Source organism: Panthera onca, chromosome B1 (assembly GCF_046562875.1).
Source record: "Panthera onca isolate mPanOnc1 chromosome B1, mPanOnc1 haplotype 2, whole genome shotgun sequence".
Taxonomy (NCBI): Eukaryota; Metazoa; Chordata; class Mammalia; order Carnivora; family Felidae; genus Panthera; species Panthera onca.
Window position 1 is genome coordinate 125,816,378 of NC_138342.1, and position 12,671 is coordinate 125,829,048.

The window sequence follows — 12,671 nt, forward strand, 5'->3', positions numbered from 1 at the left end:
AGGGGAGGATGGGGTGCTCATGTCTCCTGTCACCATGCCTTTCGTGCAGAACTGATCCCAGCTGAGAACTGAGTGTGCAATACTGAATATACCAGTAGGAACAGGGTCAGTTACAGAGGTCCTAGTGGTGGGGACACGGAATCGCTCTCACCAAGTTCTCGTTCGTAAACGTGCGAATTCGGTGGAGCAGGCGTGTACGTGTATCTCTATAAGGTGGTGATGGGCCTTCCCAGGTTATAAGGTGGGCTGGGGTGGAGGGGCAGGTGGTGCCCAGGCCTTTGCTGGCATGAGTCATGCTTCCTCTAGTCCCGGGTGGGCCCTGTCAGTTGGGGCTGGGGCCACCACATGCTGGCCTTCATCTTGCCACCTTCTTCTCTCCTTTGGCTTCTCACCCTGAGCCGGGGGGCAGGGTTGAGACTTCTCAGTACCCACTGCTAGCTTTATTAAGGTGTCACTGATGCGCTACACTATGTAAGATTAAGGTGCCCAATGGGCTGATCTGATACTTCTATATTGCAAAGTGATTAACGCCTTCATTGTGTCATATAATTACCTTTTTTTTTTTTTTTTGTGGTAAGGAAATTTAAGCTCTATCTACCCAGCAACTTTCAAGTAACAAATACAGTATTAGCTATAATTATCATGCTGTATTTCATATTCCCAGAACTTATTTTGTCAGAACTGAAGTCTGTGCCCTTCGACCACCGTCTCTCCATTTCCCCTTTCCTTACTTAACACCACTCTATTCTCTGTTTCTGTGAGTTTGTTTTTTTTTTTTTTAGGTTTCATATATAAGTAATGTCATACAGTATGATGTATAATCTTTCTTTGTGTGACTTCACTTAGCATAATAGCCTCAAGATCCATCCATGTTACTGCAAACAGCAGGACTTCCAACTTTCTCACGGCTGTGTGTTTGTGTATTTATTCTCCATTCTCAGCCACTTTCTATTTCAGGCTGATTGTGGAGAGCAAACAGCAAGGGCCACCTCCATGCCTACTTGTCTATCCAGCTATTTTTCCTACTTGGTGACCCAAGGACCTTTTCCATCCTCCAGGACCTGAACCACTCCCAATTCTGTAAGTTAAAAAACCCAATTATCCACAAATGCGATATACCATTATTTCCATACCTCACTGTAGGAAATTTTTGGCCATTTCCCACTGTATTAAAGCAGACAATATTACAGGTCATAAAAGAACTCTGTAGTCTTAATAAAATGATGGTAGTGAAAATACCATCTATAACTTTCCCTCAGGGTTTTTTTTTAAACTCAATTTACAATCTTAAGAATAGTAAATAACTGTATGGCAAAGGCCTTTAATACAAAAAAAAATGTCATCAGGAAAAGTATCTGGTGCTTCTGTTTGTGCCTGTCTATGCCCTCTGTCTGCAGAGGGACATTACCCTAATGAGGTTCCAAGGACTGTGAGAGCTTTAATAAGTCTCATTCACTCACAGAAGGTTGGGGTCAAATAAACTGGAAAACAGCACAAGCCACTGTCCAGTCTGGGCACGTTCACATCTCTGTGCTTGCTTTGTGAATGCTCTCAGTTTCTGTATCTGTAAAATGGGGTATCTGCCTCCCAGGGTTGTTTAAGAGGATGGAATGAGTGAACTGCCATAAAGCAAGTACAATATGGATGCCAATTCTCAGTCAAGATGTTGACAGGTAGTGCTGGTAAAAGCCCTCTGATTCCATCCTCCCAAGTGGTCCCAAACTCTTTAAGCCATAAAACATCCTTTTTCTCTATGGGACACAGTTTGCAAAATCTGCTCTGGGTCATCTTTGTGTAATTTTGTATCCTCGGGTATAAATTGAGGGGCCGGAGAATTTTGTGTTTTACCTTTCCAGGAGAGAGATTTTTAGAATTGGGATACCAGATTTCTTACTAATTTTTTTAAGGCAGTGGGCTAGTGGCCGTGAAAGCTAAAAGTTGGGTGCCACTCTCCAGGTGTGGTGCCACGAATGAGTTAGTAGTTTCAACTGCAGAGAACGCCTTTCAGTGGGTGACAGCAGAGCTCTGTGCACCAGCTGCCGGTACAAAGAACCAAGTTTAAGTTCATCCTGATCCCTCCCCCCATCCTGCCCCCAAGGTCTCTCTGTGTGGTGCCTGCAGGGCTATAAAGGAGGATGATTTTTCCTTTTAAAGAATGTTAACCTCCATTTAAAATTGTACCAAAAGGGAGTGTCTGGGTGGCTCAGTCATTGAGCATCCGACTTGGGCTCAGGTCATGATCTCCTGTTTCGTGGGTTCGAGCCCTGCATCGGACTCTGTGCTGACAGCTTGGAGCCTGCTTCGGATTCTGTGTCTCCCTCTCATCTCTGCCCCTCCCCCGGTTCGTGCTCTGTCTCTCAAAAATAAATAAAGAATTAAAAAAAATTTTTTTAATAAAATTGTACCAAAAAGAATAAAGTACCTAGGGATCAGCTTAATGAAGGAGGTGAAAGACCTGTACTCTGAAAACTATAAAACACTGATAAAAGAAACTGAAGATAACACAAACAAATGGAAAGATATTCCGTGCTCATGGATTGGAAAAATACTGTTCAAATGTCTATACTACCCAAAGCAATCTGCAGAATTAATGCAATCCCTATCAAAATACCAACAGCATTTTTCACGGTACTAGAACAAACTATCCTACAATTTGTATGGAACCATGAAAGACCTCAAGTAGCCAAAGCAGTCTTGAAAAAGAAGAACAAAGCTGGAGGTATCACAATTCTGGATTTCAAGATACACTACAAAGCTACAGTAATCAAAACAATACAGTACTGGCACAAAAACAGATCATAGCTCAATGGAACAGAGTAAAGGGCCCAGAAATAAACTCATGCTTATATAGTCAATTAACCTATAACAAAGGAGACAAGAATATGCAACGAGAAATACAGTCTGTTCAATAAGTGGTGCTGGGAAAACTGGACTACTTTCTTATACCATACACAAAAAATGAACTCAAATGGATTTAAGGACTGAATATGAGACCTGAAACCATAAAACTCCTAGAAGAAAACATAGGCAGTACTCTTTGACACTGGCCTTCACAACATGGTGGAAAGAGGGGCGGGAGACACAGGCTTCCAGCTATGGGATGAGTAAGACATGGGGATGAAATGTACAGAATGGAGGGGCGCCTGGGTGGCGCAGTCGGTTAAGCGTCCGACTTCAGCCAGGTCACGATCTCGCGGTCCGTGAGTTCGAGCCCCGCGTCAGGCTCTGGGCTGATGGCTCGGAGCCTGGAGCCTGTTTCCGATTCTGTGTCTCCCTCTCTCTCTGCCCCTCCCCCGTTCATGCTCTGTCTCTCTCTGTCCCAAAAATAAAATAAAAAACGTTGAAAAAAAAAAAAATAAAAAAAAAAAAAAAAAAAAAAAAAGCTGGGTGCCACTCTCCAGGTGTGGTGCCACGAATGAGTTAGTAGTTTCAACTGCAGAGAACGCCTTTCAGTGGGTGACAGCAGAGCTCTGTGCACCAGCTGCCGGTACAAAGAACCAAGTTTAAGTTCATCCTGATCCCTCCCCCCATCCTGCCCCCAAGGTCTCTCTGTGTGGTGCCTGCAGGGCTATAAAGGAGGATGATTTTTCCTTTTAAAGAATGTTAACCTCCATTTAAAATTGTACCAAAAGGGAGTGTCTGGGTGGCTCAGTCATTGAGCATCCGACTTGGGCTCAGGTCATGATCTCCTGTTTCGTGGGTTCGAGCCCTGCATCGGACTCTGTGCTGACAGCTTGGAGCCTGCTTCGGATTCTGTGTCTCCCTCTCATCTCTGCCCCTCCCCCGGTTCGTGCTCTGTCTCTCAAAAATAAATAAAGAATTAAAAAAAAATTTTTTAATAAAATTGTACCAAAAAGAATAAAGTACCTAGGGATCAGCTTAATGAAGGAGGTGAAAGACCTGTACTCTGAAAACTATAAAACACTGATAAAAGAAACTGAAGATAACACAAACAAATGGAAAGATATTCCGTGCTCATGGATTGGAAAAATACTGTTCAAATGTCTATACTACCCAAAGCAATCTGCAGAATTAATGCAATCCCTATCAAAATACCAACAGCATTTTTCACGGTACTAGAACAAACTATCCTACAATTTGTATGGAACCATGAAAGACCTCAAGTAGCCAAAGCAGTCTTGAAAAAGAAGAACAAAGCTGGAGGTATCACAATTCTGGATTTCAAGATACACTACAAAGCTACAGTAATCAAAACAATACAGTACTGGCACAAAAACAGATCATAGCTCAATGGAACAGAGTAAAGGGCCCAGAAATAAACTCATGCTTATATAGTCAATTAACCTATAACAAAGGAGACAAGAATATGCAACGAGAAATACAGTCTGTTCAATAAGTGGTGCTGGGAAAACTGGACTACTTTCTTATACCATACACAAAAAATGAACTCAAATGGATTTAAGGACTGAATATGAGACCTGAAACCATAAAACTCCTAGAAGAAAACATAGGCAGTACTCTTTGACACTGGCCTTCACAACATGGTGGAAAGAGGGGCGGGAGACACAGGCTTCCAGCTATGGGATGAGTAAGACATGGGGATGAAATGTACAGAATGGAGAATACAGTCATTGGTATCGTCAATACAACGCTGCATGGTGACAGGTGGTAGCTATCCTTGTGGCAAGCACAGCATAACATATAGACTTGTCCAGTCACTACGTTGTACACCCAAAACTAATGTAACATCGTGTGTCAACTATACTTCAATAAAAAAAAAAAAAGGAGACCGCTCACTTTCTAGGCAACATCAACCCCCCCCCTTCGGCTGGCTCTGCTGCCCTTTTCACTTCTCTGGGGTTGGCCCTACTTCATGTCCAGAGATGAAGGCTCCCTGGGCCACAGGGCATTCAGGGAGGTGGAGGTCCTTTTCCATAAGTCATTCTCCGTGTGTGTCCATCCAGGTTACAGAGCACCTGCTCTGGGCCGGGCACAGAGAAACCATGACAAACACAACAAAGCATTGGTCTCAGGGTGTCTATGTTCTGCTCTGCCTGAGAGGAAATGATAAATGCGGTCAGGTGCCGGCAGTGCAAGAAGGGACAGAGGAGGTGCTAGTTTTGGAAGGGTGATCCAAGTGCCAAGGGGGCGGTGGCTGATGACCTGAAAGAGGTGGAGCGGAGCTATACAGCCATCAGGGTGGGTGTGGGGTCGCTCAGAGGGTTCAGAGCAGTGTGAAGCTCGTGAAGCGGCACCTGTTAAGTGACCAGCTGACATTTGAAACAAGTTACCTGGCAGGGCCAGGGCCACTTAGGGTTTATATTTGTAAACATGCCAAGTCGCGTATGCGATAGGAGATGAGAAGCAGAGTAAATCAGGTCTTTAGCACCAGGCAGCACACACGGGAGCACCTCTGGGACCCTGTTAATGGGGACACACCTACCTTTAACACCTCATGAGCATCACCTAGGAGATGCCGAGGGGAGAGACCAGAGCCCAGGGCTCAGCTGTCATCCCTGACAGGTTGGCTGAGGACAGGTGTCCCTAACCAACCATGCATATTAACCTGGGGCTGGCATTTCACAACTGCCTCTGTTCCACAGACTGAGACAGCAATTCCTTTCCTGTCATGAGCGGACACCCAGGGCTTCTGTTTACAGCGAACGCCTCAGCCAGCTGCAGAGGGATGAGGGCTTTCCTGGGGCACGGGGGGTAGGCCTGGCAGCCTGGGATTGAGTATCTCGCCCTGTGAACACCTGGGAGTCAGGGGACTCCATCACTCTCTCAGGAAAGGGCTCATCCCTCGCTGCTGAGGCGGCCAAGATGCCCATGGGGCCGGGAGTGCCCAGAAAGCACTGGCTGCTTCAGGAGTCTGCCTGGCCCACTCCTCCTGAGGCAGAGCTGAAGACCTCTGCAGGCCTCAACCCAGCAGGACCCGAGCCAACAACTAACCGTGGCTGGTGAGGTGAAGGGTTCTTTGGGAGAATCGAAGCCAGGCGCTCCTGGTCGCTGGGCGAGGAGAACATGGGCCAGTCTGATCCAGGTTGCAGGTTCTGCCTGCCAAGTGTTCTCTGGCCCACCAAGCCCTCCCACCGCCCTCCCCAACCTTGGCCTGCTGCACCCCGTGGGTCAGGGGCTTTTAGGACAGGACCCATGCGTACCTGGCCCTTAACAGGTGTCTGAGGTGGGCTGCTGCAGTACAAGGGCAGCGCACGTACTGGAGCACACAGGGCACAGGAAGGGTGAAGCTGCGCGCGGCCAGAGCGTGAGGAAGCGGGGACTGGGCCCTGGCAGCTAAGCAGGAGTTACATAGCAAACAGCTAGGTGGGCAGGGATGCTGACCAGTCAGAATGAACATAGGTGCATGAGCCAAACTTCTGTGTCACAGCCACGTGTCTAGCAGTCCTGCTGTTCACATGCACAGGTGTCTCCCAAGTGTCATCCTGGTACAACGCACACACAATAGGGCAGGGCCCCCGCCTGAGCCCAGAGCAGCCAGGAAACACGGGTGCAGACAAGCACCACGCACATGCCATCCTCAGACACCATCCGCTGTCCCAGGTACAGAGCTGGTGGGGGAGGCCATAGTCACACCTGGAAGCTGGCCCTGAGTGGAGGTTGTGTATCACTAAATGAACATAGCTTCCGTCTGAACCTCGAACCACCATTCCCACTATGAAGGCAGAAGCCGCCAGGGAAGAGCTCTGTTTGTCACGACCTGCTCCCATTCTGGTGCATCACGTGGGGAGAGCCAGACCTTCTCAAGAGCGGCCTTTAACGTGAGATTACTTCAAGACAACTGTGGACAACCCTTCAGAGATAATTCAGCAGTTCCCTTGGATATTCACTTGGTAAGGAATCATTTCTCAAAAGTGTCACTCTCTCTCTTTTCCAGCAAGGTGAGTACTGGCTTCTTCTGCTTGTTTTCTGGGTTCGTTCTTTCCACACCCCTTGCTCCCTGCAGTCACCCCTGGCCCAGGCCTACCTGGAGCCCCAGCCTGAAGGAGCCTTCCTCTCCTCTGAACTCACAGATGCCACCTGCTGTCCTTCTAAGTTGATAATTAGCCACGGAGCCGGGTGGCACAACCTTCTCTTTTTTCTGGTGGATCACATCTCCTATCGATGTAACTTTTCACATTTCCAGGTCCCGAGGCAGCCTTCAAGCTCCCTGAAGGCAGGGACCGCCTACCTTCTCAGCCCCACGGCATCCCGGAGAGTCCCCCTTCCCATTCCTTCCATGCAGCCCTGGTGAGGGGCTGAGGGCTGCAGGGACCAGAGCTACTGTTGCTGCGGCCTTGCTCCTGTGTTTCTGTGATTTCTTCCAAACTCTAAAGTGCTCAGAGTTAACGAATTTCAACAGTGTTTTCTTAAGGCAGCGTGTTGCTGGTTTTAATCAATGAACCAAAACACCAACTGGGCACTTTAAATAGACATCCTCACTTTAGTGCCACTAAGTAAATAATGCAGGACTCAAGACATAAAGCTAACCTTTTTCATCTTTCTCTCTGAGTCTGATTTCCTTCAACTCATTTATTGCTGGGTTTTAATGTGACTTCATATGTAGGCTATGCCACAGGTGCCAGGAGCCCCAGTCACTGCTCACTGTGATTAGAGGGACAGGCATAGGGAGGGGGGTGGTCACAGTTAGAGAGAGAAAAGCTCTATTACCCTGTTGGCTTGTCAGCATGAATGCCCTAACTGCAATGAGAAGAAAGGCCTGATGCCTTGATACTGGTTCCCACCAGCCGTTCCTGGTAAATACCAGGCTAGAGGGAGAGGCAAGAACCCTAATTATAATCAGAAATGAGTCTCACATTATTAGGAATCAGAGAAAAGTCCTGTGCACTGACTTTTCATTCTACACAAAATGTATCTGTGGGGATCACAGAAGTTTAGCTAGATGCCAGGCATAATTTATCCAGCCTGAAGGGCCACAGCTATCAGGGCAGTGGAGGAGCCTGACAAGGTCTCAAGGTAACTGGTGGTATTTTACTCACACTGAAGATGAAGCCATTAAGTTCCATCTCATCACCAGGGGCACGGCCACTCCCACCACAAGCAATGGCCTCTCAGCCCTGTTCTAAGGTTATAGAGTCACTAAGCGATGACAGACACTTGAATGATAACAGCCTCTCTGAAATAGGGTCCCACATATTTTCAACAGCATGCTCATTTCTCATGAGATATCTGATGACTCCAGAACTTTCCCCCAATTAGGATCAAGCTTTTAGCCTGTAATAAGCACTGGGGCGGGGGTAGGTTAAAAGGTTTATTTTCAAGATCAGAATTGTAGCCAGCTACGTTAATAGGGTCAGAGGCAAAAGATACAGAGCTTCACCTCTAAATGCTGTGACACTCATAGAAATGGCTAGCACCTATTTACTCCAGGTGTTCCTGCAATAGTTCTGTGAATACTGGAAAATGTTGCTCAGTGATTGTATAAGGAGTTTGGCCTTCCCACAACTATATGGTCAAGTCATATTTGACAAAGCAGGAAAGACCATCCAATGAAAAAAGTCTCTTCAACAAATGGTGCTGGCAAAACTGGATGGCAACATGCAGAAATACGAAACTGGACATCTTTCTTACACCATGCCTAAAAATAAATTCAAAATGGATGAAAGACCTGAATGTGAGATAGGAAAACCATCATAATCCTAGAGGAGAACATAGTCAGCAATCTCTTTGACCTCAGCCACAGCAACTTATTAGACATGTCATCAAAGGCAAGGGAAACAAAAGCAAACATGAACTACTGGGACTTTATCAAGATAAAAAGCTTCTGCAGAGTGAAGGAAACAATCAACAAAACTTAGGCAACCTACAGAATGGGAGAAGATATTTGCAAATGACATAGCTGACAGAGGGTTAGTATCCAAAATCTATAAAGGACCTATCAAAAACCCCAAAAATAAACAACCCAGTGAAGAAATGGGCAGAAGATATGAATAGACATTTTTCCAAAGAACACATGGCCAACGGACACATGAAAAGATGCTCAACATCACTCATCATCAGGGAAATACAAATCAACCCATGATGAGATACTACCTCATACCTGTCAGAATAGCTAAAATTAACAACACAAGAAACAATAGGTGTTGGCGAGGATGCGGAGAAAGGGGAACTGTCTTGCACTGTTGGTGGGAATGAAAACTGGTATAGCCACTCTGGAGAACAGTATGGAGGTTCCTCAGAAAACTGAAAATAGAACTACCCTACAATTCAGCAATTTCACTCTTAGGTAGTTACCCAAAGGATACAGACATACAGATTTGAAGGGGTACATAACATGCATCCTAGTGTTCTTAGCAGTATTATCAACAATAGCGAAACTATGGAGAGAGCCCAAATGTCTATCGATTGATAAATGGATAAAGAAGATATGGTGTGTGTGTATAGGAATATTAGCCATCAAAAGGAATGAAATCTTACCATTTCAATGACATGGATGGAGCTATAATGTATTATGCTAAGTGAAATAAGTCCGAGAAAGACAAATACCATATGATTTCACTCATATGTGGAACTTAACAAACAAAACAGATGAACACATGAGAAGGGGGAAAAAGAGAAGGGAGGGAAACAAATCACAAGAGTCAAGTCTTAATGACAGAACACAAACTGAGGTTTGATGGAGGGAAGGGGGGTGGGAGATGGGCACTGAAAAGGGCACCTGTGATGAGCTCTATATATAAGTGATGCATCACTGAATTCTCCTGAAACCAATATTGTACTATATGGTAACTTACTAAAATTTAAATTAAAAAAAAAAAAAGAGTCTGGCCTTCATTCAAAACCCCACTCTCCACCCAGTGCAAGCAGTGTGGAAGATGCCTGCATGTGCACAGGTGGGTGCCTGTGGCCATGTAGGGCTGACTGTTTTTCTCTGGTTGGTGATGCCTTGGTGAAACCTGATGGTAACATGGTACAAGAGTAACAATAGCACCCCAAATTTAGTAGCATTAGCTTCTATACCCAGAAGACAATATAACCTTTTACAACACAGTTTACACTACCATTTCCTTGTGGATTCCTCTTAGAAATCCAGGCCCCACAGTGCCAATACTCTGCTGAGTGCTCTTGGAGGGCTCACCTACAGGATGCGTTTGGGAGCAGTCCTGAAGGCCTCTTAGATGTGACCGACACAGAAGATCGAGAAGATATCAGGGAGTGACATTAGCACCACAGTGACAGAAGGCACCTTTCTGTCCCTCTTTTTTCAATGAAGAATGAGTCATCCATCCATGAACAAAAGTGCCTTTGTGGGAGCTGCAGGATCTGGCACCATAGGCCAGGGAACTCAGGAGGAGTCTACATACCTGTGCATCCAGTTATGGGCACAGGTGGAACCCGTGGAGCAGTGAGCCTGCCCCAACTCCTCTTGACATAGTCATGAAAAAACCTAGAGAGTGCTGATCTAAGCTGATACCCACGGACAACAGAGAAGGTGCCTAAGCCTAACTTTTATGAAGGGAGATTCCAGCATGCCAACGGAGCAAAAAACAAGTTTGGACACAGCAGAGATGGTAAAAAGCACTTTACCCACGCTGTCCTCACCCCCACCAAAGCAACATTGCACTGGGCTAAACTATCAGGTGGTAGTGACCTCTCTCACAGAGAAAAAGAAGAGCAGTGAATAAGTGTCCAGCTACCCACAGTGGTATGGAATGCAACTGGAGGAACCCATTCCTCTCCAGGAGCACTCAGAGTACCTAGGTGAGATCTCCACGATGGAGGAAAGAAAGATAAGAATATCAAAGGACACTAAAGGGACTCAGGGCCTGCTGCCTGCACACAGCAGAAAAGTCCGATCATGAGCTTCTCAGAGTACTACACCTGAGGATCTCCCTACCAGGCCTGTGGGCAACCCTAATGCCCCAAGGACTAAATCTATACCTCCCTCCACTCTGCAGGTGGCTCCTTGTACACACTTCTGAGTGTGGTGGCAAGAGCAAGCTCCTTGGGAGTGTGCTTGAAAAACAGGCCAGGGTCTGTGGACTAGGGAGAAACCACAAACTTGAGCTATAGCACCGTCTTCTGCAAAATAAAACAAAGGTTTCCAATAGCCAGCCTGGTGAGTTGTAAGAACCAAAGATGTAAAAGCTTAAGAATTTTGCCACAAGAGGGAGCAAGAAGAGTGGAACAGGTGTACCCATACAAAGGCCAAGAAAACCCTAGATGGCAATAGCACTAATGAGCTGAATACCCAATGTGAAGGCAACACGCAAAGATTTAAAGAGGTGGCTGCTACTTCAAATGTGAAAGCAGCAATGCAAAACTACAAAGAACATGAAAAATCAAGGAAATGTGTCATCACCAAAAAATAATAATTCTCAAATAACAGAGCTCAGAGGCATAGGATTTTGGATAAAGATTTCAGTACCAGTATTGAAGAAACTCAATGAGGTACCAAAAAAACTCTAAGGACAGTTGAAATCACACACACACACACACACACACACACACACACACACACACGCGTAAGCATGCGCATTCAAGATGAGATATTACCAAAGAGCTATAAATCATAAAGGGAACCAAGCAGAAATTCTGGAGCTGAAGAATTCAATAAATGAAATGACAAATGCGGCAGAGTAGAGCAAATGGAAGACAGAATAAGTGAATTAGAGAAAAGAAATTTTGAAATAACCAAGTTAGAAGAGAACAAAGAAAAAAAAGAAGGAAAAACTGTGAAGAAAGCCTACATGATCTAATGGGGTTTCATCAAAAGAACACAGAATCAGGATTACACAAAGAAAATAGAGAAGGGGACAGAAAGTTTATTTAAAGAAATAAGAGCTGATAGGATGCTTGGGTAGCTTAGTTGGTTGAACGTCCAACTTTGGCTCAGGTCATGATCTCATAGTGGATGAGTCTGAGCCCCACATCAGCCTCTGTGCTGACAGCTCAGAGCTTGAAGCCTGCTTTGAGTTTTGTGTCTCCCTCTCTCTCTGCCCCTCCCCTGCTCACGTTTTGTCTCTCTCTCTCAAATATAAACATTAAAAATTTTTCAAATACTATTAAAGAAGTAAGAGCTGAGAAGTTCCTAAACGTGCAAGGGAACTGGACATCCAAGTTTACAGAGCTATAGAAAATCACCCAATTATCTCAATGCAAAAACACCTTCTGCAAGACACATTATAATGAAACTATCAAAAAATTGGAAATAAAGAATGCTAAAAGTATCGAGGGGAAAAATATTGTAACCTACAAAGGAACCACCATTAAACTGTCAGCAGATTTCTCAATAGAAACACTACAGGTCAAGTGAGAGTGGAAGGTCATATTCAAAGAATATGAATTGAAAGAAAAAGAAATTGCCAGCCAACAATGCTATATCTGACAAAGTTATCCTTCAGATATGAAGGAGAAACAGAGACTTTCCTAGACAAACAAAAGCTGAAGGAGTTCCTTTAGCACTAAATCTGCTTTGTAATAAATGCCGAAAGTTCTTCAGGCTGAAATAAACTGACACTAATCAGCAACATGAAAATACACGAAAGTATACACCACACTAGTAAAGGTAAAAAATCAGACTTTGGGTGGTATGTTAACCACTTAACTGCAGTATAAATGTCAAAGGAAAAAAAGTATTAAAAATAATTATAGCTACTATAATTTAATAAATATACAACATAAAAAGAGGTAAACGATACCAGAAATATACAAGGGGGAGTAAAGGGCGAAGTGTTTATAGACAATTGAAG

General features: G+C 44.9%; 1 protein-coding gene across 4 annotated transcripts in view; it reads right to left on the bottom strand.

Moving 5' to 3' along the window:
* NR3C2 (nuclear receptor subfamily 3 group C member 2) overlaps nucleotides 1-12,671 on the bottom strand; it is a 351,426-nt gene that overhangs the window by 2,913 nt on the left and 335,842 nt on the right. The window lies entirely within an intron of this gene.